The 26,659-nt window shown below is 43.0% G+C and overlaps 1 long non-coding RNA gene and 2 pseudogenes across 1 annotated transcript; 2 read left to right on the top strand and 1 right to left on the bottom strand.

Moving 5' to 3' along the window:
- Positions 1-8,719: 8,719 nt before the first annotated feature.
- Positions 8,720-16,172, bottom strand: LOC122112073. The gene is made up of 3 exons (XR_006148085.1): positions 15,902-16,172; positions 14,922-14,925; positions 8,720-8,730 (listed from the first exon to the last, which is right to left on the bottom strand). It is a non-coding gene; the product is annotated as an uncharacterized LOC122112073 (long non-coding RNA).
- A 552-nt stretch (positions 16,173-16,724) lies between these two features.
- Positions 16,725-22,911, top strand: LOC122112025 (annotated as a pseudogene).
- A 174-nt stretch (positions 22,912-23,085) lies between these two features.
- On the top strand, positions 23,086-23,779 carry LOC122112023 (annotated as a pseudogene).
- The last annotated feature ends 2,880 nt before the right edge of the window (positions 23,780-26,659 follow it).

Below are 26,659 nucleotides of genomic sequence, written 5' to 3'. Positions count from 1 at the left end.
AATACAAACTCCTATGGGTGTCCTCTGCAGATCTACTGCCTGGGAACCCAACAAAGAAGCCAGGAAGCAGAGTGGGAGGGGCTGAGTTGAAGTCCATGGGGAAGCTTTCCAGGCAGACCCACAACCAGAGCATAATCAACAATCTGTACCAAGGGAAGCCAAGCGAAGAGAAGCCTGTAGGCGCAGCCCCAGTGTGGTGCTGATGGGGATCATTCTATCTTACCATTGCACCCTTCCATCCAGCCCTGGGGGACTGCCAGAAACAGGAGGGAGTGAGTCACATGAGTCTTGGCTAAGAGCTGGTCCCTTTCCTTCAGGCTGGGCTAGAGAAGGGGAAGAAGAAATCCCTTTATTCTAGTGAGGCAATATGCTTCTTATAAACATGGGTGATGCCTGCAGCAGGTCATGGCCTGACAGGGGCCATGACTGTGTGCTTGGGTCTGTGCATGTCCCTAGCTCAGGGGAGCAGATGCTTGGGGACAGCTCCCTTCCTCCTTTAGTCAGGGTGGCACTGCTCTCGGACATGAGGATAATCAGGGTGAACCCACTGTCTATGTCTGGGCCTGTGTTGCTGTTATTGCTACTGACATGTTGTTCTTGCTCCACCTGTTCTTTAAACGGTGAACTTTTTAAAATGAACACTAGCAATAGTTAATTTTCTACCTGCCTCTTTGGGGCTGAGCCTGGGTCTTCAGACTGAATGTAAGTAGAGCAACTACACCAGCCTGTCCCCCCCCCCCCCAGAGGTGATGATGTGGGAACGAGTAGAGCCCATCTCTCCAGGCTCTAGAAGCCTCCTTGCCCAAAGGCTTCCCTGGTCCCAAACCCTGCCTGGGCTGCCTCAGGAAAATAGGTTTCCTATAGTTTTCAAGGAATATTCTTTGTTTAGAGGTGCCTGTTCTTTTGTTTTTGTTTTTTGCTTTTAATTGAGAACACCCTCTCCATATCACATTTATGGAATTGTTGAAACTGGAATATTTAGGGGATGGGGGAGGCTGAAAATGTTGCCAATACCACTAGTATTTGCACTTGTCATTTCTGTATATTTTGGGTGAGTGTGGCAGGGACAGATGCTTGAATTTCCCTCCTCACAGAAGGAGGAGAGACATCTGACCACTTGCTAAGTCTTGAATTCATAACAACAGTAATGGTATGGTGGTGACAGGAAGCTGAGGGAGAACTGCTTGCTTTTTTATCTGGGAGAAGAAGCTGGGCTCAGATCAGCCCAGTAATGTTGGGATCCAGAGGCCTGGGCCCCAAATTCTTAACTGCTATTCAGTATGCTTGAGTGTGAAGTAGGTGCTGAGCACTGAAGTAATAAGGAGAGACCAGCTCTTAACATCTGCTTCCAGGGCTGCGCTAAAGGGGAAGAGAGCCCCTCATCCCCACCATCCTATCTCTACATGGAGTTGGAGAGAGCCAAACCTCCTCCTGGTTCATCTGATGCAGGCAAGAGCCAACTACAGGACAATGAATGGAATAGAACCTTTGAACACTCCTGGCCACTCTAGTAAGAGTTGGTCAAGCCATGGGGACAACTTTATCTTGGGCCAGTGAGTTCCCCCATACCATAGGTTTCTGAGATATTTGCATGGGTCCTAGTCAGGATCTAGGCCAGACCAAAGCTCGTTTCCATTGCCCTTCACCAGCTGAGCCACAGGACTGGCCTAGCAGGCTTTTATCTTCATTTTGCTTCATACTTTTTCTTGTTACCTTTAAATTTTAATTTCAGACCAAAAACATCTAGTCCCTGATCCCACCCCTTCACACACAATCTAAAGAAAAACAGAACGAAGTTCAGGGACTTGGGTAGTGATTGGTGTTTTCTTGGAATAAGGTTGTTACATCACAGAAGGGATCTTGGTGGGGCCTCCATGTGGGCCCCCTATCCCTGAGCTGGCTCACCTTCCTGTTAGATAGGAGGTGGAGGTCTGGACCCTTGACCTCAGTTCCAGCAAGTCTGGCTGAGCACCTGAGGAAACACCTGGGATCCTTCCCAACACTATTAGCACTAAAACCCACATATCACATTATTTGAACTGCAGTAGCACACAGGAATTGTGCATGCGCCCAGTGGCACATGTGGCCTCCACCACCATGGGCAGCTGCATCTATGAGGTGATATTGGAAACTATGTGATCTCTCTACAAAACTTAGGGACTGGGATCAGAGCTCCCTCTCTCACTGTCTGGGTGATGTTGGATTGTATCCACCCAGTACTGTATCAAGCATTTTTCTGTATTTTAATGGGGAACTTTAAGTTTCTTTTTTGTGTGTGTGAATCATGGTCCTAGAAATCTGGGCCTGAGCAACTGTCCTTGAGCTTTTTGCTCAAGGCTAGCACTCCACCACTTGGGCTACAGCACCATTTCTAGTATCATGGGTATTCATTGGAGAAAGAACTCTTACGGATTTTTCTGAGGCTGGCTTTGAACCATGATCCTCACATCTCAGCCTCCTCATTAGCTAGGATTACAGGTGTGAGCAACCAGTGCTGGGCGAGTTCCCTATTTAAGATGATGAGGGTAGTTGGGATGGGGAGGGATTAATACAACACTTGGTTTTGTTTACTTTTCTTTTGATTCCATGTCAGTGTATGCTGCAACTCTGAGTGTGTGTGTGTGTGTGTGTGTGTGTGTGTGTGTGTGTGTAAATGCTAAGAGCCTCACAAGGAAATTAGGCTGTGGGAGACAAAGCAGATTACAGTTTTCTGCTTTAGTTATTTAATTCCTGAATGTTTCAGAGAAAGGAGAAACAGAAAACAGCAGATGTTACTTAGGAATGATGGTTTTTCAGGGGGAAATAAGTTCAAACGCAAACTAACAAAACCTATCATTTAAACAAAGTACATGTTGAATGAGTCTGGAACTGGAATAGGCTCAGATACAAAAAAACATAATAATACTGCCTCATTGTTTACATAAACTTTTACAGTTTCAGATCTCAGTAGCTTAAAGGCCAGTCCCAGGTAATCTTCATCTTCCACTGCAGGTCCTGGCTCAGCTCTGGAACAGCTCATGGGCAGACATAGGGCTGGGAAGAAGTGGGAAGCCCCCCTGGATTCACCAGGGCTGTCACCATCAATCCCAAGGATTCTCCAAGTCCAGATGGCACCTAACAGCTTGGTTCTGTGCTACCCAGGCCTCAGGCCTGCTGGCTGGACTTTAGTGGTTTTGCCAGCTGGTACACACTAGGTGGCTAACAGCTCTGCTCATAGGACCCCAGGCTGAGGTTCAGCTCCAAGTGAAAAGCGAGCTCACTGTGTTGCTCTGCTAGTGACCCTTGGCAGAAGCAGGCAGATGGAATGATGTGAGAGTCTCACTGAAGTAAAAAAGCAGAAACTTAGCCGGGCGCTGGTGGCTCACGCCTGTAATCCTAGCTACTCAGGAGGCTGAGATCTGAGGATCGCGGTTCAAAGCCAGCCCGGGCAGGAGAGACCGTGAGACTCCTATCTCCAATAAACCACCAGAAAACCGGAAGTGACGCTGTAGCTCAAGTGGTAGAGCGCTCGCCTTGAGCTGAATAGCTGAGGGACAGCGCCCAGGCCCAGAGTTCAAGCCCCACAACCGACAAAAAAAAAAAAAAAAAAAAGCAGAAACTTTTGTATAGCTCAGTTGACTCCAGTGGGTCCATTGCCCTCCTACACCGCCAGCTAGCGAAGGGCTGACAGGATCTTATCCTTACCACCACAGATGGTGCAAACCCTCTCAACAGTGTTGTTATATCAGTGTTGTGGTGCAGTGATAAGTATATTTATTTCTTCCACTTGGGACAATTTAGTAGCAACCTGGGGTCTGCCAGTATCTGCTCCCTCAGGACCCAGCCACTACAAGGCCTTCCCCCCAAGACTGAAAAAAATAAAGGAAAGAGAAAAGAAAAAAGGACAAAAAAATGAAGAAAAAGATGAACCTTTAAGCAAATGAGAATCTCAGAGACTTGCAGTATAGCCATACACTTCAACCTATGAAGCCAACAATCTAAACCCAAACTGACTTCCCTGACCTTAGAGTAGCCAGGTTGTTTTAGGTCCATCACCACTTGGGGTAACAGGGCCATCTCTCACTGTCACCATCCTGAAGTTATTCACAAAAACATCAAGAGTTTCAGATATCAGCAGCTGGAAGGCCAGTCCCAGAGAATCCTCATGTCCTGAGTTGGTCCTGGAACAGGTCATGGGCAGACATAGTCCCCAGAAGGGGTGGGAAGCATCCCTGGACTCAACAGGACCTCATCACCAATCCCAAGGCCTCTACAAGCCCACATGGCACCAAACAGCCTGGGCCTGTGCTGACAAGGCCTCAGGCCTGCTGGCGGGACTTTAGTGGTCTTGCCAGCTGTTGCCCACTGCGTGGCTATCAGCTCTTGCCACAAGACCTGAATCTACAGGTCAGTCCCAAGGGAAAGGTGAGCTCCTTCTGTGCTCTGCTCCTGACCTTTGGGGGATGGGTTATTTTGAGTGCCTCACTGAAGCCAAATGAAGGGCGTTTGGCACAACTCTGTTGACTCCACTGGATCCGTTACCCTCCACGCCCCAGCTAGTGACTGAATGGCTAACAGGACCTGATCCTTACCAATATACAGTGCAAACACTCTCAACAGTGTTGTTCCTGTATCAATATGTTTGTGCTGTGATGAATGTATTTCTTTCTCAGACGTGGGACAAGGAGGTAGTAGTAAGGAGGACTCTGCCACTGCCTGTGCCTTCAGGACCCAGTCAATGCAAAGCTTCTACCAAGGTTGGAAAGAAAAGGAAGAAGAAAGAAAAAAAGAAAAAGACAAACCATTAGAAAATGAGAATCTCAGAGATCTGCAGCAAAGCCATACACCTAAAACCAACCATCTAAACCCAAAGTGACTTTCCTGACGTCTGGTAGAGAGGGGGTTTCTGGTCCATCACCACTTGGGGGCACTGGACCACCTGCCCACTGTACCCATGCTGAGGTTTTCACTGGACCTCAGCTACCTTTGCAGTAATGTGAGCAAGCTAGGCTGCTCTGTAAGTATCCCGAGGGGGAATGGGGGAATCAGGGTCAGGCCTGTGCATCCCAGAGGGCAGAGATTAGGAGAGCAAGTGCTGTATCTCACTTCTAGGCCTCAGTCACAAAAGCTTAAAACCACGATGAGAGGAGCAGGCAGGGTGCTGCACTGTCATGCCCCTCTGAAGGGACCAAGGACTTATGATTGCCCAGTCACACTGCGGTCCATAGTAACTGAGCCTGTAAAGTAGATGCTAGGAATGAAGGAATGGCAAAGGACTGGATCAGAGTTCCAGCCTGATGTTCCAAATGGGATTGGTGGGAGCAGTGAGAATTGAGGAATACTAGAACCCCTTCCTAGGATGCCTCCAGCTTCAGTTGACCCACTTCAATTTTCTACAGTAACCCCTCCCCCTACATCCCTTCACTATTCATTGCTGTCATTTATTGAACTCAAAAAGTCTCCGTAATGGAATTCAGTTGAGGCAAGAAGGGGTCCAGTGTACTCCCTCTACTTGGCAGGACCTCTTCAGACCACATGTTGTGGGGAGCCTCTCTGCCACACCCATCACTTGCTTGCCCTTGCCACCCAGGGGCCGTAGGTTGGGCTCTGACTCATTCTCAAATACCTCCAGGGGGAGGGGAAGGAATGTGGATATAGCTCTTTTAGAGAATTACAATTAGCAAAGGGATCATGTCCTACTTTATAACCTTCACGAAGACAGCCAGATACACCAGGATTACACTCCTTTACTTGCCAAAGCGCTTGCTACTCATCACATTGAGTTCAGATCCCTCAAGAGTTAGGGTACATTCAGGTCAGAGTTACAGATATGCAGCCCTCTAGTGTCACAGAAAACTGGTTGACCAACCATTAATTTCCATTCAGAAATGTACAGTATTACTGTACAGTGATGAGAAAGTATTAATCATTTCATTAAAAGCATGATGGAAAACATTATAAAAAGAATTTGATGCAGAAAACAGTAAATTTTTATTGAGAATTATTTCCCAGTGACATGGCTGGCAGAGGTCTGTTGTACTTGTATTCAATTACTTCTTTGATTTCCCTTTATCTGTAAGGAAACAGCACTTGGGGATGATGAGTAGAACTTCTCTGAGGCAAGGTTAAAGGTATGAAAAAGTCCATGGACATTGTTTTTTTCCAAAGGGACTGAACCAGAACCCTAAGTATACTTTTAGGCTAACATACAGTGAACACCTTGTGAATATGAAGGTGGACTTTGGCAAACCTTGAAACACAACATTCTGGTATGATATATATATCAGGAAATGTGAGACATCCTTCTACCTCAGAAATGTTTAAATGTACTAAGCCAAGCAGATTTTTTAGTATAAAGGTAAAATAGAGTATACTTTTAGAGAAATTGAACCCTGAAACATCTGGAAACAAAGAAAACATTTTAACAAGAATTATTTGGACATTTTATATGAAATACCTTTCTAAATATGACATAAAAGAACATGTCAACTGGAATTACATAAGCAAAATGTATAAGTAATAGAACTATTTTTAATTTCTAAAAGAGAAAATTAAGAAATGTTTTGGTGAACACTTTAACATTTGTGTAGTTATTTTAAGCAAGATAACGATTTGTCCTCATTTTCATCCACACTCTTGGTTTTCTGAAGAAAAATTCCTGTTCCTATGCTCATGAATAACTCAATTTGATAGGAAAATTGTATGACACAAGAGTTGTAAGGAATTTTTGGTCTCGCATCTACCAAAATGTCAACTAGCATAGTTTACAAATGTGTTTGTGAACAGCAGCCATTTTCATAGGTATGTGAAAATACTCAAAAATATAAATTATTGCTTTTCACTTCTCCCAGTTTAGTATGAGTTTTCATTGATCTGGTACTTCCACAAACAGTCTGCTTTCTGAACTACTTTTCAAAGAGCCTAGATATGTGACTTCAGATATGAAAGTGGTGGCAATGATTCCTGTAGATGAGTAAAAGAATAAAGTGGTGTCAGGCTGAAATCTCCTGATCCCCCTTCATGGTGGTGTGTATGCCTGCCCCTGGCCCTAAACACCCCTAGATTTGGTACAATCTCTTCCTGCACATCAGGACATTGTCATACTTACCCTCAGACTTTTCAGGAGTCATTTTCTCCTTCTGATCCTTAACCACGTCAAATTCTGAAATTAACACACTTGTTACTTTAGGTCTCAAGGCATGATTCACAAATTCACAATCTTTCCTTACCCCAGACTATGAAATAAAAGCCTTTTCTCTAGTGTGGTATTAAATGTCATGACTAAAACTTGCTTGAGGACCCTATCCAAAGTTCTATGCCAGAAACCAAAGAAAGCCCTGATCGAAAATCAATACCTTCTCTCTTTCCTAAGACATCCTTCAGGATACTTACTTGTAGTTTTTGTTCTTCCCTGGTATTTGATTTTTTATGTTTACCATATTTATTACCACAACTTACGATGCAGAGAATAAATAGAGAATGAAAAATGTATTAAATTAAAAAGTAGGGACAAATTAGTGAATGATTCTCAGAAGTGGACTGATGAAACTTTCCTGTGTTATCAAAAGAAACAGAGCTTTTGAAAAACTAAGGGTCTGGTACATATTAAACAGAGTAATTGTTCACTACCAGTAAATGTAATGCCACATTCACAACTAGACTCTGGTTCAGATAATATTCCTGTACCAGAAATTATAAATACAAGTAGGAAAATATCAACACAGATTTTAACCTCAATTACTGTACTTTCTCACTGTTAATTTAACAAAATGGTTGGGGTGAAGATTCATAATATATGAAACTTTAAGAGCAAGTGATGAAAATGTGTACATGAGTTCATATGTGTACAAAGGGGGAGGAGTAAGGGAGACATGGAAAAGAGGAAGATAAGAAACCAAGAACTATTAACAACTGATAAAGCTAAATGAAATCAATGTGAGGGTATTTCTTTTGCTACTCTTCAAAACTGAAACAGAGATTCAATTACATGAATATCCAAAGTAAAAATATATAGGATGTTTTAAATACTGCTTTATTTAGGAACATTGATCTACTTTTAAAGCTACACTTTTTTTTTTTTGGTCCGTCGTGGGGCTTGAACTCTGGGCTTGAGCGCTGTCCCTATGCTCTTCAGCTCAAGGCGAGCACTCTACCGCTTGAGCCACAGATCCACTTCCAGTTTTCTAGTGGTTTATTGGAGATAATAGTCTTACGTATTTTCCTGCCTGGGCTGGCTTTGAACTGTGAGCCTTGATCTCAGCCTCCTGAGTAGCTAGGATTTCAGGCGTGAGCCAGTGGTCCCTGGCTAAAGCTACACTTTCAATATATGGGGTCACACTTCATTTGTTTATTTCCCTGTTATGAAATCTCTGTAACTTTTCTAAAGGATAGCCTGAGGACAAACCACACTGCATTTTCATGTATTGAACGGTGTGGTGTGTGAGCATTATCTATCAATGTCATCTGAAGTTAGCTTCCTTGAGAACATTCCAGCAATATTTTTGTCTAACTGTATGCTATGTTAAATGAAAAATCGTGGAACCTATTGCATCTCTGATAGTGACTAGAGTGGTGAAAGTAAACTCTCTTGTAGAAATAAAGTGGTATTTAGCCCTAAGGGTGGTACATAGAACTTACCATGAAGAAATCCAGTGTACAGGCAGCATGAGACATACCAATTAATCATTACCACATGGGGAGAATAAAGAAAGCAAGATTTAAAGAAATTAATAGATGTTCTTACTAATGATACTCAAGAAAACTTTTTATCAGGGAATGGGTGCCTTATGCAGGCTTTGTGCTCACAAATGTTTTCCTTACAAATGCTGTTTTCATTGAAGAAATGGTGGGCTTGGCTGACTTTACTTTAGATTTTTCTAAAAAAAAATTTTGTTGGTCTTGGGGCCTGAACTCTGGGCCTGGGTGCTGTCCCTCAGCACTTCAGCTCAAGGCTAGCACTCTACCACTTGAGCCATGGCTCCACTTCCAGTTTTACTGCTTATGTGGTGCTGTGGAGTTGAAACCAGGGCCTCATGCATGCAAGGCAAGCATTCTACCACTGAGCCACCTTCCCAGCCCTAGATTTTCTAAATTTGAGGTTAGTTTTTCTTAAAAATCCACTTTAAAAATATGAGGCCAGGTGCCAGTGGCTCGTGGCTATAATACAAGTAACTCAGGAGGCTGAGATCTGATAATCACTATGCAAAGACAGCCTGAGCGGGAAAGGCCCTGAGACTCTTATTTTCAATTAATCACCAGAAATTTGGAAATGGTACTGTGGTTCAAAGTAGAAGAGCATTAGCTGTAAGTAAACAGCATGAGGTTTTTCTTTGTTGTTGTTATTTATAATGCACTATGTGATTTCTTTCTCTTTTATGGTAAGACACTGATATGAGGAAAATGCAACTCATAGACAATAATATTCATTAAATCCAGTCATAAAAGTTTGACTTCTAATTTTTACAAATTGTGGAGATACATTAACAACATTTCATGCAGCAATTGTAAACATGCACACTTTTCAATAAAAAAACATGGTAAACATACCTGAATTAGGCACAAAATACCCTTAATTCTTATGGCACACATCTTTTGCCTTATTCAAATTTATCTTGCTTAAAAATGTTGAAAATCACATTTTACAAATCAGTTATTTGTAATATATTCTTTGTAGCCTTAACTGATAATGGCTTTTGATTTTATCAATGAGGCTTGGTTTGTAATCATGGATGAAGCAATAAAAACAGCAAGAAGAAAGAAAATTCAAGGTGGAACCAGTACCACTTTTATTACATTACATTTACCCAGGCCCCTTTGCCAACAACATGGCTTCCTGGATGGAACAGTGTCCTCCAATCCTCCTTGTATTTGTTCTATTTGTTCTAGCAGGACATCTCTTGTTTTTCTAGCCTGGGCTTTGAACAGTTAGTCTCTAGTCTCTAGTCTGTTAGTTGGGTGTTCTACCACTTGAGGCATACCACCAGGGCAGGTATTTGCAGATTGATTTGAGATATGAGTCTGGCTAAATTTCTTAACGAGGTTATCCTCAAAAAGTGATTCTTTACTCTCAGTGTCCTAGGCAGCTATGAGTACAGCAAGTGGTACAGTTTACATTTTGTGTTTATTCCTTAACTGCTCAAGGTCAAGTGGAGTATAACACAACAATAAGAACCTCTCTCTGCCCTCTGCCTCACCAGTCCTCACAGCTGTAGAACAGTTCCTGCATTCTAGGCATCTTTCTCACCAGCTGCCCACCCCATCCTACTAGCTTCCTGCCCACAGCTGGGGTTCAGTCAGTGTCTCCAGCAGAACTCTTGTTCATCCTACCTGTTGTCACCACCACCACCAAATTACTCTAGTGTGCCCTCAAAAGGCCTTCCTCAAACTCTCATTAACTCCAGTACCCAATGTAGTCCCAGTTTTGTTTTTTTTTGTTTTTTTGTTTTTGTTCCTGCACTAGGGATTGAACTCAGGGACTAGATTTTGTCCCTTGACATTTTGGATCAAGGTTGACACTTTAACATTTGAGCCATAGCTCCACTTCTGACTTTCCCAAGAGAAAACATTCAGGGATTTCTCTGTCCAGGCTGACTTTGAACCCCAATCCTCAGATATCAGTCTACTGTGCAGTTAGGATGACAGGTATGAGCCACTGTCACCAGGATGGCATCTATCTCCTAGTACTGCTATCTGCATAAGAAAGAGAATAATTCAAAGGGTAGTAATACTAACTCCTCCAAGAGTCCTTCTCTGACTTCCTGCTGAACAGATCCTACAAAGTCAAGAATGCCAGGCAAGATCCTCATTTGGGCCCCGCTCTCCTTTCCTATGTTCATGAAGGAATCCATCACCTGTACTTTGGACATTAGTCATCCCCTCCTTGGCTCAGTAAAGGCTAAACGATTATCTCTTTCCTATTATCCTTCCTCCTCCACCTCACTGCAGACACCTGACAACACAGTGGACTCAGAAAAGGCACCTTCAGCTCTTAGCCTCCTAATTAGTTACCGTTGCATTTTTAACCATCAGTTTCCTGCATTTATTACTGCTCAAGTCATTGAAGAGAAGTTTATTCACAGAGCAGTTAGACCCTACAACTCAGGTCCCCAACTCCAGCTGTGTTTTCCTGCAGAATAGATTGTGACCAGTCAAGATTGACAGCTCCATTCCCCACTATCACCACCATGCTCCTCCCTCCCCAGCCCATGGAAGATTCCAGCATCTGGGTGTGTCCAACCCAAGTACTCTTCTCCTTTTTGAGGATCACTGAGGCCCTAAGCATCAACTTAAAAAATCACTTCTAATCTTCCTCCTTCCCCCAATTCCACACCACAGCCACCAGACTTCAGTGGGATCAAAATGTGATTCATTCAATATCCACCTCCCAAGTATCTACTATAGTCTTGAACCACTGACATCTTGTTTTCACTCCTTACTGAAGAGGGAAGAAGTTAATGCATCGAGCTGTGGGAAGCATTTTTCCCAATGCCTGCTTTGACTTCTGCTGACCTGATTTCTTAGCATCAAGATTGACAGCACTTTCCTCATTGCTTGTCCTGACTCCAGGCGGGTGGTCAGGGAAGAGTCCACAGTCTGTCCTGTGGCCAACACCAGTGCTTATGTCTGGGGACTGTCAAGGCCCAAGGCTTCTCTTTCCCCTTACTCCTTGGTCTCCCCGCGGCCAGGTTACTCTGCAGTGGCCTCCAAACTCGATCCTTCCACTGGGACCAGGACGCCCGTCTTTATCCCTGCTCACAGGAGAAGTTGCTTCACAGGCAGTGGGACCCTGGCTGCACCCCGGCGCTGACCAGGAGCTGAACACAGCCCCGCACCCAGGTGGCCAAGCATTTTCCTCAGCACGCTCCCTGCCTGCATGCAGGATGCACACCTTTCCATACCCTAACATTGAAATGGACTTGCATAGTATTTTTCTCTGAAACCAACCTTTCACCCATTTGCAGGACAATCAGAAAACAGACTCAGCTTACCCCTGTGCAGGGATGTATCTGAAAAAATGCATTGTTACAAAAATATTTTGTAAATGTTACTTTGGGAAAGTTACTCCTATCCATTACTTCAATCCTTCCTTCTGACTTTCCAGTTATGGGGACTAGAAATATGCACACTACTCAAGAATAAAGACATTCACTCCTGATGACTTTCACATTTCCTTGACTCCATTACTGGGTATGAAAATTGTGAACAGCTGGGCTCTGGTGGCTCAAGCCTGTAATCCTAGCCACTCAGGAAGTTGAGATCTGAGGATCGTGGTTCAAAGCCAGCCTGGGCAGGAAAGTCCCTGAGACTCTTATGTCAAATTAATCACCAAAAAACTGGAAGTGTCGCTGTGGCTCTAGTGGTAGAGCACTTGCCTTGAGCTGAAGAGCTCAAACACAGCACCCAGGTAGAGTTCAAGCCCCATGACCAACAAAGAAAAAAACAATCTGTGATCTACGTGGGTAGGTAGAGTAGGTTTCAGTATGGTTGCTGAAGCCCCACATCCTCATTGTGTTCTCTGAAACTGCACACAAAAGTGTTTGCTTTTGGTATTTTCCTTTAGATTGTCAAACCTTTACTGCTATCTTCTTATGCCGAATGCTTGTGCCTATTTGTATTTAAAGTCTTCCTTAGACAGGTCAGAATAGAAAGAGAGACCTCTTCCTGGGAAACATGGGCAAAGATTAAGCACTTTTTTATCATAATGAAATACTAAGGCTACTAGAACTGAATGCTCTGTTGAATTATACTTGTCTGTATTTTTAGGACTCTTTTCAATGATTTCTGTGAATGACTAAAACTATCAAGACAGGCATGCTTCTTATGACTCAGAGATATATGTGGAAAACTGCTATACTTTGACTTTTAAAATAACTGGATTATTTTATTGTCTGCTGTGTGGGAAGCTGATACTGATCCATGTCATAGGTATATAAAATTCCATGATTTTAATATAAAATCTTGTATTAGAGTCTTTTAAATTGATATTTTCTTTTGTAGTCTTTAGCTAGAACACATAGGAACATATGTTTAAAACATATTATCCTATACAAACATATAGTTTATCAGAATGCTCATTTCAGCAAATTTAGCTTCATACTAATGAAGTTTTGTAAAACAATGGAAACACTCATGAGAATAACTGAATATAAATTGATGACAATACACAATTCTATATACTTAAAATCTTCTCAGTTCATGTGAATCACTGCTGGATAGATCACATACCTAAATGCTAACCTGGTGACTGCTGGGTGACAGCTCCTGGAAATAAGGTCACAGTAACTAATAGTGAATGAACTCACTGAGCTCATAGTGAGGCTTCCTGTGAAGAGAGAGGAGGACCAGTAAAGGCGATGGTGGCAACAGTGGCTAGACCAATGAACCACAGAGACATCCTCAACAGATGCTGTGCCCAAGTTTCACTTCTGCCTGCTTCGCTGTCCTGAGAACTTTCCATAAGACATTTGGTGGCTGTGACTCACTTGGCCCTAATCAGTCATTCCCAAATGATTCTGACACACACTTCATAATCCAAGTCTACTCTCAAATACCCTCATTTCTCCTCTGGTACTGAGTATCCCTGGTACTGGGGTATAATTATGTCATTGAACATGGGAGGACTCTAAGGCAAGCAGGGGCCATGCCTTCATCTTTACAGCACATCACTGATCAAGGATGGATCAGGAGCTACTTAACCCAAAGTCATCCAAACCCTCAGACATATGAACTTTTATTTCCCCTTCTTTGAAGTACACTCTTGTCATATATTTCCTAGCCTATGACAACTGTTGCATCTTACACCAACAAAGAACTCTACACCCAGGACTTAGGCCTAAGAAGAAATATTGTCTTTGTTGAGCATGGACTTTGACTTTTGTGTGGCTTGGGATTGGTGGTCTTTTGTTAAACCCAGGCTGTTTTGCAATTCTCCCCAAAATTTTAATCATGAAATTCTGTGTCCTAGGATTAGCCAACCTTTTGATTGACCTTCCATACTGCCTTCTGTAAAGTAAGATCATCATGTGTGTGTGGTAAGTGCATAGATATAATGAAAACTTGTGTCTGAGTGTGTGTGTGTGTGTGTGTGTATGAGAGAGAGAGAGAGAGAGAGAGAGAGAAAGAGAGAGAGAGAGAGAGAGAGAGAGAGCAAGTCCTGGGGCTTGATCTCAGGGCCTGAGTACTGTCCCTGAGCTTTTTTCACCCCAGGCTCATGCTCCACTACTTGAGCCACAGCTCCAAATCTGTCTTTTTGGTTGTTTATTGGATTCAGACACATGGAATTTCCTTCCCAAGCTGACTTCGTATCTCAAACCTCAGTTCTCAAACCCCTGAGTAACTAGGTTTACAGGCATGAGCAATTGGGATGTGGCTCAATACAAAATTTTAAAAGAGTAAAACAAAGTATGAGAACTGTTTCTTTCCTTTCCATGTTAATAAGCTTATTGTAGAAAGAGAAAATGGAAGATTGCAGACTCCCTTGACCAGCACTGACTAAAACCTGAGCTTTCCTGAAGGAGCAGAGCCCACCCCAGGCTTTCCCCACCTGTCCACAGCAGAAAAGCATAATCCAAGGAACATCCTGTTAGGGCTGATGCTAGATGTGACCACACCAGGAGTGAACTTCTCAACATTCTGCTCCTGTCATCTCAGGACTTCCCTGTCTGGGACATGAGATGCTCCTTTGGGCAATAGCGGGCATCACTGTAATGTGGACACTCAATAGCTGAGTTATGTCTGTTGATACCAAGGCCTCATTGTGGAACCACAGCCACCACAGAGTCACTAATGTCATGAATGGAAATGACACTCTGACTTATCAGGAAGCTCACATAATAGCACAACCTCATCCTGCACCAGAGACATCCACAATGGGGAGTCATGGTGATTTGAGTATTCTAGCAGTGTTTACTCATACTTTCTTTATGGAGAATCTTGTATGAAACCATACTTCAACATGTAAGTCCTTCATCTTTTATCATTTGCATCAAAGTGATTTTTTAGGATTACGTGGCATAAGAAAAACAGACAGGTATTTGGTACAATTAGAAGTATATACATTAGAACATTAATGCAATTTATTGATAAAATATTTTCAAATGTCCAGGCATTAGCCATTCATCATTCTAAACCTAGTTATTTGGGAAGAGGCCTGAGGGTTGTGACTGGTACTCTAAGGCTAAACGAATGCACATTGACCCTGACTGAGTTCCAGGCCCAGCACCAGCACAAAAAAAAGGATTCACAAATGCAGTTCCCCATTTTGTCACAGAGTGCTGAAATGCCAGCATCTTTCATCAGGAGACGGTTTTTACATGTGAAAATGTTGAACTAGGAGATACAGGCGGATTATGAGCCTCCCATGCAAGGAATAAGTGATCGCTGAGCCTTATGAATGACACATTGATCAAGGAAGACCACACTCTGATATTGCCTGTGTGTTTGCTCTTACGTACTCAGACCTATGCCCAATGCTTCCTTCTTAAAAAGTCTTCTCACATCAATTCTGTGGAAATGAAAATAGTTTACACAAATTTTGCTAGCAACATTTTTTTCAGAGAAGACTTTAGGGGGAAAAACAAGTTCCCCACTATTTTTGTACAATTAATATAAAAGAAAAAATACTATAGGATCAATTACACAAGAAAAATCAGAAAAAATATAGTACAGTGTTGAAAGTATCTTAGGAGATATTTATGACTGTGTATCCATGTGGCACCCAACTAAGACTCAAGCATTTTGAACTACAAAAGTTCAGGGATCAACGAATGTTTCTGGGGGCAGCTTTTGACATTTAGGAAATCCTGCCACCTATTCTTTCTCACCATATACTCATCAAATACCATTCCTGGCATTCTTGTACACAGTACTTCTTCATTACAATTTACTTTTTAATTCTTTATTAAGGTATATTAACTGTACAAACATGATTTGCTGTAATGTTTCCACACATAAATCTTCATTCTTAAAAACTAAGCTATTATAGCCCAAAACAATTTTCATTATCTTTGTAAAGGTACACTTATGTGCCAAGAAAACAATATAAACCTCCCAATACAAAAATAAGCAGGGTATCTGTGTTGGTTCTTGTGAGATGACCATGAGTGACCAAAGAAACATTTAAGTAGGCCAGGAATACTGGCTGGGACCTGTGAAGTGAGAAAGACTTGGAAGGCAACAAATTGTAAGGCTGCCTGTGGACCCAAATGTCCAATTCTACCCACAAATATAGGTTTTTCCAAGATAAAAGCAGAAAAACATAATTAGCAACCACACAGAGCTGTTATGCCCTTGTTCAAGTCAGGGCAGAAGAGGATGGGTGACTTTTATTGACCTCCAAACTAACAAAACCAGCTCTATGCACAAGTACTTTAGAATACTTTGATTCTGTAATCACTATGTAAACTGAAGTCAGTTTGTTTTGTTTCTGGAGCCTCAGCTCTGTTTTCTGAGAATCTAAGAAAACTTCATGTGCTCATTTCCTTCGCAGTCTCTCAGCATTTGTAACCATCATAGGAGGCAGAGGGAAAAAACCAGAAAGACCTAGAAGTTTTTCCATAGGTATAGAGAAGTGAGCTCCACAACCAATCCAGTGCTGGATCCTGACCAGGCTGGGGCAATGAGCTTTTCTCCATGGCTGTTGGGCAGCAGGTCATAGGAACCCAACTGCTCCACGAAACAGCCATTTCAGAGACATTTGCTCTCTGAGAGCAGCAACAATGCAGTAAAAGGGTCAGTTGGTGCAGCCGATGAGAGCAACGTGGATGGTTAGGTGGCTCCCGTGGACGGTATTGCAGGTAAGAGTGGTATGGGGGACGATTGTGTGGTCAGGTTTGTGGGGCAGATAGTTGGTGTGCCCAGGGCCCCATTGCTCCCCAAGATCAGCTCTACCACTTCGCAAGAACCCAGGTTCGGGCTGCACAGTGTTTCTTACCATGCTTTCCTTTTATTTCATTGTACTGACAGAACCGGTATCATCGTTTCTGATTTTATATTAATTAAGTTGTTGAAATTTTTGTTTTAAATTTCTGTCCAACTGGAACTGGTATTGCTAAAAAAAAAATGTTGGGTGAGTGTTTAGGTGGCCTGCTAGAGAGCAGGAAGATCATAACAAATCTACTGCCTGTGATTGTTATTGGAGGATATGATACCAATTTAGAGTGCAAACTGTGGGATTTCTTTGTGCTAGACTATCAGATTTAGAAAAAAGTGGGATAGCACTTTATTTTGTAGTATAATTCTTTTAAAAAATCAACTAATATTTTCCAGATACTTTTATAAATTCATAATAGGTGGAGGGAGAAGAAAACAAGGGAGTTGGCATCAGTGAATGAAAATTCCCAAAGGACAGTGTGGGAATACCAACTTAGCAAGTTATGCATCAAGATCTGTTCCTCCTGATTATTAGGCCTACAGGAAAAATGAGGGGAGGGAAACAGCTGACTATCTCCATTCCTCAATGAAGATGGCCTTCTTAGGATGCTGAGTGACTGTGATATAGGATGGAGACCCAGAAGTTGATCTGCTTGAAAGAAGTTGTCCTGCCAGATCCAAGCCAAGGAGTCCTGTTTTCCTTGGATAGAAGCCAGCTATACTGTCTCATGTGGGATCAGCAGTGCTCTGCCCTCTGTCTAAGCACTGATCTTTCAACACCTATTCAATACTGATCTTTCCACCTTTATGAGAAAGGCCTAGTGGCTTCTTACCACTAAGGAACTTGGTGATCTGATGCAGCTGTCTCCAGGTGTCTGAGCCAACAACCAGGTATCTTCATTCTTCATTGAACACTTAGGGTCCTTAAGAGTTTTCCTCTTGAACAGGATTATGATACTTGCACCAATGGCTCAGTCCTATAACTGTAGCTTGGCTGACAGATCATTGAGGCACATCTCTAATTAGGTAGCAAAAAGCTGAAAGTGGAAGTATGGCTCAAGTGGTAGATGCCTGTCTCAAGAAAACCCACTACAGATATGGTGGTTGATGTTTCACCCCTGTCATTCTTTATACTCAGGAAACTCAGAGGTGAGGTTCCTGGTTCAAAGCTACTATGCAGAAATCTCCATGAAATATGTATATTCAGTTAACCAGAAAAAACTAGAAATGGAGCTTTGGCTCAAGTAAAAGACTGGTAGCCTGCAGGTCCATCCTGTCCCCCACTTCCTTCACTCTGTAGTAATGGTCACTTAATCCTGGAAATCTGGCATTATAGAAATGATATGAGGCAAGGTGTAATCCTAATCTTAGTTAGTAAGGTATCTGAGATCTGAAGATCAAAGCTTCACAGCCAGCCTGAATAAGAAAGTCCATGAGAGTCTTATTTCTACTTAATCACCAAAGAGCCAAATGTGGATATGTGGCTCAAGTAGTAGAGCTCTACCCTTGGAAACAGAAGCTCAGAGACAGTGTTCAAGCCCCAGAACTGGCACCAAAACAAATAAACAAACTAAATAAACAAACAGGGATAGTCAGAATCTGGGTAGAATTGTGGTTAGTATTCACTTTGTGACTAGGGATGTGAAGCATTTCTTCATGTATTTATAGGCTAAATGTTTGTGAGTTAGACTGTATTAGTTTTCATTTTGACTGTGCTTAAGTGGCTCATCCTATCATTCTTTTGGTTCGGATTGTTTTATTGCTCACAACGGATTTTTCTCACTGGCAACAACTATATATAATCTCTACTCCTGAACCACAATACCCTTCCCAAAACAAAGAAAAGGAGAGTTAGATAAGGGAATACTTAATTATTATTTTGAACCTCTAATGTCTGTGCAATTACAGGGCTCTGGGTTGGTTTGTCTTAAAATTGTGTTCTGCTGTGGTATTGGATTTGCTTTTGTTTTCAAATGGGCAGAACGAGCTGTAGAAACACAAAGAAAATGGCAAGTAAAGGAACCTCAACTTCCACTCAAAATAAAAAGGCAATAGAGCAGTCAATGAAAGACTTGAGAATAGTTCTCAAAATGTTTTAAAAACACTGCTGGTAAATAAGTTGAATGAGAAGATTGAAAGCCTGCACGTGGCTATGCATGAGCATGATGAGGCTATTTAAAGATTAATAGAGGAATTCATGGAATCCACAAACAGAAAGCTGAATGAATTCCAAGAGAAGGAAAGGGAATCCAAAGACAACATAGTCACTTAGCAAAAGGATATGAGAGAAGACACTGAAACACAAATCTTCCATACATGACCTAAAATAAAGCTTTAATAAATAAATTGAAGAAATCAAAAATGACCAGTTTGAAGGCAGGAAAATAAAAATGGAGAGTCTTGACAACAGATTCGATGACACAGAAGTTAGGATCTCTGGAATAGAACATACTCTAGATTTTCTAAAGAAACAAAATTTTAAAAATCTGAAAAAGAAAATTAAAGAAGACTTAAGGAAGAAGAAACACCTCCCATGATCTGGGATTGGGAGGATTAACATAATGAAAATGGCAATATTGCCAAAAGCCATTTACAAATTCAATGAAATATCCATCAATGTCCCAACATCATTATTTAATGAAATAGAGGAAGCAATCAAAAAATTCATATACAATAATGAAAGATCCCAAGTAGCAAAATCAGTCCTTAAGCGAGGTGCCAGTGGCACATATCTGTAATCCTAGCTACTCAGGATGCTGAGATCTGAGGATTCTGGTACAATACCAGCACAGGCATTTTCCACTAGAAAACCAGAAGTGGTACTGTGATTCAAGCCTTGAGCTGAAGAGCTGAGGGACACTGCCAAGGCTCAGAGTTCAAGCCCCATGACCAACAAAAAAAAAATCCTTAGCAGGAAGAAGTGTTGGAGGAATATCAATACCAAAGTTCAAACTCTAATACAAAGCCGTAGTTATAAAAACAGCTTGGTACTGGCACACAAATATCCCTGAGGAACAATGGAACAGAACTAAAGACACATAAATGAACCCAGAGACCTACAGCCACATAATCTTTGATAAGGGAACCAGAAACACAGGATGGAAGATAAAAAGCTTCTTCAAGAAAAGATGCTGTTAGCTGGGCACTGGTGGCTCACACCTGTAATTCTAGCTACGTAGGAGGCTGAGGCCTGAGGATCACAGTTCAAAGTCAGCCTGGGCAGAAAAGTCCCTGAGACTCTGATCTCCAATAAACTACTAGAAAACTGGAAGTGGTGCTGTGGCTCAAGAGGTAGAGTGCTTGCCTTGAGCTGAAGAGTACAGGGACGGTGCCCAGGCCCAGAGTTCAAACCCTGTGACTGACAAAAGCAAAGAAAAGAAAAAAGAAAAGAAAAGAAGAGAAAAGAAGTGGTGCTGTTAGAATCAGTTATGTACAGAAAATAGACGTTAATATTCTTACATATCACCCTGCATCCGAATCAATTCCAAATGGATCAAAGTCCTTAGTGGAAGGCCAGATAAAGTGAAAATATTACAGGAAGGGATAGGAGCAATACTAGGGTTCCTTGGCACAGGTAGTAACTTCCTAAGGAAAGATCCAGAAACACAACAAATCAAAGAATGGTTGGATAAATGAGACTACATTAATCTGAAGGGTTTCTTCATGGCAAAGGACATAGCTAGGAGGATAAATAGAAAACCAACAGACTGGGAAAAGATGTTTGCTAGCAATAAATCAGACATGAGCCTTATATCCAAAGTACAACTAAAGCTCAAAAATTTAAATCCCTCAAAAACAAATCCCCAAAGAAAAAACAACCCCATTAATAAGTGGGCTAAAGGCTTAAAGAGAGACTTCTCTGAAGAAGAAATAAGAATGGTCTATAGACATGACGAGATGTTCAACATCTCTGGCCACAACAGAAATGTAAATCAAAACAACATGGAAATTCTACCTCATTCCAGTTAGAATGGCCATTATCAAGAAAACTAATAAGTGATGCTAGGGGGATGTGGCCAAAAGAGAATGCTACTACACGGTTGGTAGGAAAGTAAACTGTTCAACAAATCTACAAAGAAGTATGGAGGTTTAGCTAAAGACTAAACCTAGAGCTCCATTATGACCCAGCAATCCCACTCCCTGGACATTTACCCAAATGACCACAAATAAGACAACACCAAACCAACCAGCATAATCAAGTTCATGGAAGCATTATTTACCATAGCTAACATATGGAATCAATCCAGATGCCCCTCAGTAGATGAATGGATCAAGAAAATGTGGTGTATATGCACAATGGAATTCTATGCTTCCATCAGAAAGAAAGACATTGCCCATTGTAAGGAAATGGAAAGACCTTAAAAAAATCATAATAAGTGAAATAAGCCAGACCCAAAGAAACATAAGCTTCATAATTTCCCTAATTTGTAAAAACTAGAATGGGTTTAGGATATTATTATCAGAGGATCACAATGGGACTGCATTAAACCACCATTTATAAGAAAATAGAATGACTTGTAAAAATTGTATTAAGCAAAGTAGGGCTGACCCAAAGAAACATAGATTGCATGGTTTCTCTCATTTGTTGTATCTAGAATGTGCCTACAAGTATATAAGTGATTGGTAAAAGACAAAATATAGACTTGGTCATGATAAAGTATACAGGACTCTAGACATTCACACAATGAAAACAATGGAGGATATTTTTAGGAGAAAATCACAAAAGCTCAATACCTTTGTGCATATGATCATATAAAACAATGTTTATCAAAATGAATACCAAGAAATTGATGGAAGAAGTTGTTCTGATTTTGCTTTTCTCTTTTTTTTCTCCTTTGTCGCTATTTTTGTTTTCTATAACTTTTCTCCTGTATGTAAGTTTATCAGTTTGGGGGAGGTTTAAAGCAGCACAGAAATAGAGGGACAAAGGGCTGGGAAGGTGGCTCAGTGGTAGAGTGCTTGCCTTGCGTGCATGAGGCCCTGGGTTCGATTTCTCAGCACCACATAAGCAAAAAGAAAAAAGCCGGAAGTGGCGCTTGGCTCAAGTGGTAGAGCGCTAGCCTTAAGCTGAAGAGCTGAGGGACAGCGCCCAAGCCCAGAGTTCAGGCCCCACGACCGGACCCCTCCAAAAAAGAAAGAAATAGAGGGATAAAGGGTGAACAAATGCAGCAGTGATACTCACCAGACACTACATTATGTAGAAAATGAAGTATAGAACTTGTGTGGTTAAGTCAGAAGGAAAAACTGGGAGGAAATGAGGGAATAGGTGACACTATTTTAAAAGAAAAATACTTACTACCTGACTTTTGTAACTGTAACTCCTCTGTATAGCACCTTTTCAATAACAGTAAAATATAAAAGAATGTCCTGGTTGCTAGCAGCATCTACTTCAAGTCCTGGCTCCTGCAACACATCCTCATCAGCCTAGATATGAACATGGTTAACTCCATGGTGTTCCAGAAAATCCTGGGTTTCATGTACACAGGTAAGCTTGGGCGTAGTGTCCCAACTTCAGCACTGTCCTTACTGCTACCAGCTACTGCCAGCTGCCTGCATTCACAGCCCTCCACCATACCATACTCCAGAGAACCAGACAGTGCTTTGGCCATGGACAAATAGGGGCTGCTAGTATGGTTTGTCCATCTTGCAGCCAAAGATTGTCCAAAGCCACTGGTAACGAGGCTTAGTATCTATAGCTCTTGGATGGACATAAGGGGCACCATTATTCCCAGGATTCCTCAACCCCAAAGATAGGTGATGAGCTTTTTCTGGGTAGCTCTGCCCAAGGGTACACACACAGCAGTTGTGGCATTAGAACCAATGGAAGTAGCAGGGGCTATGAACAGTAGCTGGACCTAGACCTGTCCAAAAAGAGCAGCCCCCGACCACTGATGACAGAGCCCAGCTGAATAAAAGCTCACACAATTTACCCCTGTCGGTCTCCATCCCACCTGTTCCCAACAGTACCACTTAGGCCTAGCTGGGGGCACCCCTATTCAGTCCATGGATCTGGAAAATACTGAAGACAACAGCTTGAGCCTGCTTGAGGTGGACAGCCTCTGAAGAGCCTCTTGAAAGAAGGAACAAAGCAAGGAGCTTGTTTCTGCCTCCTGCTCTTTGAGCAGAGAAAAATAGGAATCAACAGCTCCTGCCCAGGTGAAGAGAGTGAAGGGGACACGGATCCCAATGCATTCTGACCATAGTGTTAGTGATGGTAGCCCCATTGAGCCTTATTGAAAACCCCCACACCCCTGCAAGGAGGGCAGGAGAATACGGAGGGGAGTCAGGACAGTGGGCAGAGCTGGAGTGAGGGTGGCAGTGGCCACACTGGCAGGACTATGAGACGGTGTCATATGGAGACAATCTGTATGTGTGCTTGCTCTGTGCCAAGGGCTTTCCTGCCTGTGAGCAGCTCACTGCTCATATGGAGATGCACACAAAGGAGGAGCTGTTCATCAAGGAGGAGGGGGCACGTGAGACTGGCAGCAGGGGCTGCTGAGGAGGAGGCTGAGGATCTTAATGCCTCACACAGCCTATGCAGCAGACACCCAGTCATTTAAGTTCTCAGTCTGTGAGAAGGCTACAAGGACCTGGCCACCCTGAGGCAGCAGGAGAAGACACTCTGGCTCATGAGGCCCTTCCTCTGCAATATCAACAACAAGATGTGCACCCAGTGTGGCATTCTGACATGCCCCATGCAGAGCCACTTGGGCTTGAAGCTTTTATACAGTGATGAGTGTGGCATGCTTTCGGCCGCCAGCACCACCTCACCAAGTGCATGTGTGATTGCATTCAGGCAACAATCCCTATGGGTGCCAGCTCTGTGGGGGGCAAGTTCACCCAGCAATTGAACTTCATCAGACACCTGCACACATCTCCTCCTAGAAGACAAAGACCCTCAGAGGGTGCCCTCTGCAGACCTGCCACGTAGGAGCCCAGCAAAGGAGAAGCCAGGATCTGGGGATACCCTCTGTAGACTTGATTATGGGAACCTAGCAAAGGGGAAGCAGGTAGTCATGGGGGTGAGCCGCAGGTCCAATGGGCATATCCCAACAGCTCCTTTGCCACAGATAGCCCACGCCCAGACATTTAATGAACAGTGTGAACCAAGGGAGAGAAGCCTGCAGGCCCAGCCCCATGTGTGGTGCTGGTGGTGACCATTCCACCTCCTTGTCTTACACCTCACTCCAACCCTGGTGGGGGGGGAGGCTGCAAGGAACAGGTACAAAAACATCACTTGGGTCTCTCTGAGACTTGGTCCCTTTCCTTCAGGCTGGGCTAGAGAAGGGGGAAGAGCGAATCTCCTTCATGCTAGTGAGATCCCCACTCAGCAGGGACCATGACTGTGTGCTTGAGTCTGTGCATGATCCTGGCTCCAAGAAGCAGATCCTTGGGGGCAGCTCCCTCCCTTCTTTAGCCAGGGTGACATTGCTGTCTGGCACGGAGATAGTCAAAGAGGCCCAATGCCTGTGCACAGATGCTTCCCTTTCCTTCCTCACTGAAAAAGGAGAGACTTCTGACCACTTGCTAACTCTTGAATTCATAACAACAGTAATGGTATGGTGGTGACAGGAAGCTGAGGGAGAACTGGTTGCTTTTTTATCTGGGGGAAGAAGCTGGGCTCAGATCAGCCCAGTCATGTTGGGATTCAGATGTCTGGGCCCCAAGTTGTTAAGTGCTACTCACTATGCTTGAGTGTAAGGTAGATTCTGGGCACTCAAGTAACAGGATCCACAAGGAGAGACCAGCTCTTAACATCTACTTCCAGGGCTGCACTGAAGTGTGGAAGAGAGCCTCCCCCATCATCCTATCTTTACTTGGAGTTGGAGAGAGCTAAAGCTCCTCCTGGGTCATGTGGACTGGGCAGGAGCCAATAGGGAATGGAAAAGAATCTTAAAACACTCCTGGCTGCCCTAGTGAGGGTTGGTCATGCCCACAGGCTCAGCCTTCTCTGTGTCCATACCATAGGTTTGTTAGATATTTGCAAGGGTCCTAGTCAGAAACTAGGCCAGATCAAGGTTGTCATGCTTGCTTCCATTCCCTTGGCCAGCTGAGCCACAGGACTAAGCCAGCAACCTTTTATCTTCAGTTTGTTTTATACTTTTCCCCTTGTTTTCTTTCAATTTTAAGTTCAGACCAAACAATTACAAATTTATCCCCAATCCCACCCCTTCAGAGACACTTCAAGTGAAAACAGAGCCAAGTTTAGGGACTTGGTTGCTGAGGGGTGTTTTCTGAGAATTAGGGAGTAATGTCAAAGAAGAGTTCTTAGTGGATCCTTCCATGAGGCACCCCTGGCCCTAAGCCCTATCAGATAGAGGAGATGGATGCCTTGACCTTAATCTCAGTTCCATCAAGTTGAGAAACTGAGGAAACACGGAGCTACAACCCTGTCCATCAGGACTAAAACACAAGTGGCACCTGTGGCCTCCACCACAATGGGCAGCTGCATCTGTGAAGTGACTGGAAAATAGATGATTCCTCTAAAAAACAAACACTGAGGGAGCTTGGGAGCAGAGCTCCCTCTCTCAGTATCTGTGTTACATGGTATTATACCCACTCAGTACTGTATTAAGCCTTTTCTGTATCTTTAAAAGAAAACACAACCCATGTTTCTGAATTTTTTGTCACTCATAGGGCTAAAATTGGGGCCTGGGCACTTGGCCTGAGTTCTTTTGCTCAAGCCTGGCACTCTACCACTTGAGCGACAGCACTGCTTCCAGTTTTCTGGTGATTAATTGGAGAAAAGATTCTCAGGGACTTTCCTACCTGGGCTAGCTTTGACCCATGACCCTCAGATATCAGCCTCTTCAGTAGCTAGGATTAGAAGCATAAGCCAGCAGTGCCCAGCTAGTTCCCTATTTAAGATGATACCAGTAGTGGAATGTGGTGGGATTAATACAACACTTGGTTTTGTTTGCTTTTCCTTTGATTCCATGTCAGTATGTGCTTGCAAAATGTATGTATGTATGTGGGGGGGGGGTGTTCATGCATGTGTTTGAAAGTTAGAAGTCTCACAAAGAAATTAGTCTGTGGGAGGTAAAGGCAGCTTACAGTTTTCTGCTTTAGTCATTTAATTCCTGAATGTTTCAGTGAAACAGCAAACAAAATAACAGATGTCACTTAGAAATGCCTTTAAAAAAACAGGGTGGGGGGAAGCTAATACTTAAACTCTCAAAAACTATTTTTAAAACAAAGTAAGTTTTAAATGAGTATGGAACCACAGTGGGCTCAGAAACAAAACAATTCTAAGATATTTATCTAATTTTTTTACATATACTTTTACAGTTTCAGATCTCAGCAGCTGTAAGGCAAATCCCAGAGAATCCTCAGCTTCTGCTGCTTGACCTGGGTCAGCTCTGCCACAGCCATGGGCAGACATAGGGCTGGGAAGCCTCCCTGGACTCACCAGGGCCCTCATCACCACTCGGAAGGCCTCTCCAAGCCCAGATGGCACATAACAGCTTGGGTCTATGCTACACAGGCCTCAGGCTTGCTGGCTGGACCTTAGTCTTGCCAGCTGTTACACACTGGATGGCTGTCATCTCTGGCCACAGGACCAAAGTCTGGGCTTTGGCCCCAAGGGGAAGGAGAGCTTCTTCTGCTGGTCTGCACCTGAACCTTGGGGGTTGGGTTGGTTTGAAAGTCTCACTGAAGGCAAATATAGGGACTTTTATACAACTCAGTTTACTCCATTGGGTCTGTTCCCCTACACCTCCAACTAAGGAAGGGCAGGCAGGACCTGGTTCTTACCAATATACAGTACAAAGACATTCAACAGTGTTGTCCTTGTATCAATATGTTTGTGCAG

The sequence above is a fragment of the Dipodomys spectabilis genome, unplaced genomic scaffold, assembly GCF_019054845.1.
Source record: "Dipodomys spectabilis isolate Male_0828 unplaced genomic scaffold, ASM1905484v1 ptg000091l, whole genome shotgun sequence".
NCBI lineage: Eukaryota > Metazoa > Chordata > Mammalia > Rodentia > Heteromyidae > Dipodomys > Dipodomys spectabilis.
The sequence above is the reverse complement of the archived record's forward strand: the minus strand, read 5'-3'. Positions and strand labels throughout refer to the sequence as shown.